At 31.0% G+C, this 3,753-nt stretch overlaps 1 long non-coding RNA gene across 1 annotated transcript; it reads left to right on the forward strand.

Moving 5' to 3' along the window:
* Nucleotides 1-470: 470 nt before the first annotated feature.
* Nucleotides 471-1,979, forward strand: LOC120358318. Its single transcript, XR_005575283.1, has 3 exons — nucleotides 471-1,301; nucleotides 1,370-1,500; nucleotides 1,581-1,979. It is a non-coding gene; the product is annotated as an uncharacterized LOC120358318 (long non-coding RNA).
* The last annotated feature ends 1,774 nt before the right edge of the window (nucleotides 1,980-3,753 follow it).

Raw genomic sequence — 3,753 nt, forward strand, 5'->3', positions numbered from 1 at the left:
ACTCCGTGAAAAATCATCGTAGACAAAAAATCAAAAAACCATTTTAAAGCTCAAAGTTTCAGCTTTAACATGCTATTAATGGTTTTCAAAAATTTTCTCAATTTCTTAGTACTATGCCCCAAAAAAGATACACTGTTTTTTCCTTAAAATTACGTATTTTTAACCTGTAGCTCAATAAAAAATTTTTTCTTAACAAATCCAATGTAAGTGCCATAAAGTATGACATTTTCTCTACAAAATGCTTTTTTTAAAATTTTTTCTACAATTTTTTTTGACCGAGTTACAAGACTTCGAAGAAATACATTTTTTACAATACATTTTTCCGAAAAATGACGTCTACCGCCGACATTAGCATTACCCACCCAATGTGCACCACGTGGAGATTGCCGGTCGGATTTTTGCACATCGTGTGTGTGTGTGTGTGTGTGTGTGTGTGTGTGTATCACAGCAGAGATAAGGACCCCGCAGTTCGTCACTTCTGCAGTTTAAATTTCCGCAAAATGGCACTACAATAAACTGTGCAGCATATAGCTAGGAAGTAACACTCTTCAAACCGTCTCATACCATATTTCAGCCAAAAGCGACGCTTTGTTTATGTGCGGCAAACGTTGGAAGTAGTCATGGCAGCAGTTGTCATAAAAATGGAAAAAGACAAATTCCATGCTGTAATTAAACATTTTTATTTAAAAAAGTGGACGGCTACGCAGATCGAAGCCGAGATGGACGAAGTTCACGAAGTTCAGAGACGCTGCACCAGCGTTGAAGATGTTTAATTACCACATTTGTCTTTTTCCATTTTTACCGCAACTGCTGCCATAATGATTTACACGACCATAGAACCAAAAGTTCAGATTTATCCGATAAAGGTAGCCTGCAAATATGTAGAAACACAAAATTACATTTTACTTATTAAATTAATCGAATATTTACATTCTAATTTCTTTATCTTACAACAGCTGCTCTCGATGCTAAACCATGGTTACAAAGTCATTCAATGCCATGAGAAATTGTTGTTACAAAGTGAAAATTGACTGCTGAATATCAACAAAAAAGTATTAAGTCAAATCGCGATTTGAAGTTGTGTCAAATTTTTGAAAGCTGGCCTATTCTCAAACATCCAAATGTATATACTTTAATTGAAGAGGATTATTCTTGTTTAGAATTATCAACGCAAGAATTGACATTGAAAAGTTGGAGAATATTTTTTGCAAAAATTTTAGCAGTTTGGCCACCAAAGAAAGACGATGACTGTGCGAAAGCTTTGATAGAATTGTTAGAAAACGACCTACAATTGACCGATGGTAAGTGTATTTGTTTCTAAATAAATATCGTATTTGCTTTGTGTAATTTATTTTATTTGATCAAATAGATGCTAAAATTGTTCTGCAATTGAGACTTTTCCTACACTTATTGTCACCTAAAAACCGAATCGGTCTAAGAAAGAATCAATGGAAACCATCGATACCAGAATGTAAAGATAGTATAATTATTTTAACTACAGTAAGTACTATGATAATTAATTATCGATATAAGTTTATTGGTCTCCATAATATAATTTAATTTTTATAAATTTTTTTTAGTTAATAGCATCACAAAAATACAAAAAGCAAAGAGAAAAGCAACCGCGGATGTAGGGATTACATTACAGCCTTTCATCATCGCTTTTGGCCCATCCAACGCGGACAATTCTGATATTTTTATATTAGTTGATAACATCTTGTACAAAGTATTATCAGCCCTGAAAGCTATAGACTTAAATTTCAAAATCTTTCAAGTTTTTGACATTGAATACCCGATCAAAAGCGTTTATATATGGTTGTTAATACAAAGAGTTTTATATGGTTATGAAAATAGTTTGGATAAAATAACTCCTAATGTAATGGAAACAATAAGCGAAATGATGACATTTCAAGATAAAAACACGTAAATAATCATATAAGCAACTTTTTCTATTGTTTTTCTTTATTTGTTAAACAAGCAAAGGCACAATTTTATTTATTGTTTTATTTCAATTTTTAATTTTTAAAAAGAATAATATTTAAAAAATATTACCTAAAAATATTTGTTTCTTATTGTTTTGTTGCAACTTTTTCGTTTAAAAGGATAAGTACCAGAAATGATTTCGTGCCCGCTTTGCATAACAATACTATGTATATTCCAAAACATGTCTTACTAAACATGTCAAATTGCGCCATAAGACCTTAGTATTGTCAATTTGTTATTGTCGACATGGAAGTTGTACAAGAAGTTTTAATAGTTTTTACTCGTACAAAAGACATTTTTTTTTACAACATTTTGGGTCGTTTAGCAAAACACGAACTGGTCAAAATAGAAATCCTAAAAATGATTCTTCTAATCTTATGGATTTAGAAAGATTGAGGTGTTTATTCGGAGATGAATTTTACATGATTATTTATTTCCATTTTGATTGACAAATTGAAGAATTTGTATGATTTAACTTTTATACCGATTTTAAAGCAAAAGTGTAATTCTACAGATTATAAACAGGTTCTTTCAGATCTCACCAAGATGTTAACAATATTGCAACATGGTTTTGATATTTTTAAATCCGATCATCTTAGTTTAAAATATTTTGAAAAAACAAAAACTCTAATAAACCAAAATCACTCAGAATTCGTGCATCAGTAAGTTCTCATTTGATTATAGGTAAATGCAAAGTTATTATTTCAAATGCAGAAATCCAAGTAATATCGATGAAAATGGTATTGAAACAATTTTTAGGTTTACCAAACGTTTTATCTTCAATTTTAGAACATATTGAAGAATGCAAATCTAGTGAATTAGTTATATCAAACATTTAAGGAGAATTAGGGCAAAGTATCGAATCTCAATTTGCTGGGATGACCATACTTCCGTTGATATTGTACTTTGACGATGTTGAGATCAATAACCCTCTCGGTTCACACGCTAATATACGAAAACTCGGTGCCGTTTATTTTTCAATAAGATGTATCCCATTTAAATTTAGTAGTATGTTGGAAAATATATTTCTTGCTTAACTTCATTACACGAAAGATCATAAGACTGCCGGTAATATGAAAACATTTTGTAATATTATTAATCAAATAATAGATCTAGGGAAACATGGGGTAACTATAAATGTGAATAGCAACGAACGATTTATTTTTCTTTGTTAGTACTTAGTGGTGACAACCTAGCTTTGAATGATATTTGTGGTTTTACAACAAGCTTTAACGCACAAAATGTATGTAGAATATATACAGCGAACAAAATTAAAAGTCGAAAACAAGTGAAAAAAAATAGTCAAATGTTACGGGCCACTCAAAATTACCTAAAAGACTGTGAAGACTACTCCACGGGAGTTAAATCTAAATGCGTTTTTCATGAAATCCCGAAATTTCATGTTATAACAAATGCAAGTCTTGATCCCATGCATGACTTATTCGAAGGAATATGTAGATACGAAATAGCTAAAATCTTGAACATTTTGATAAATAAAGAACATTTCTTTTTGCTTGAAATTTTTAATGCCCGCTTGCAGCATTTTGATTGTGGTCGACAGTTTGGAAAAAACATACCAATCTTAATATCTAGCAATGCTCTTAATGCACAAAATTTTATTTCATTTCAGTTTCAGAAATGGTTTTCTGATTGAACATCTTGGTATTCTGATTGGCGATCTGGTGCCTGTAAATAATGTCGTTTGGGAAGTTTTTCTCGTGTTGAGGGAAATTACAAGTATTATAATGAGTTCATCATTTACCGCTGTAA

The sequence above is a fragment of the Solenopsis invicta genome, chromosome 7 (assembly GCF_016802725.1).
Source record: "Solenopsis invicta isolate M01_SB chromosome 7, UNIL_Sinv_3.0, whole genome shotgun sequence".
NCBI lineage: Eukaryota > Metazoa > Arthropoda > Insecta > Hymenoptera > Formicidae > Solenopsis > Solenopsis invicta.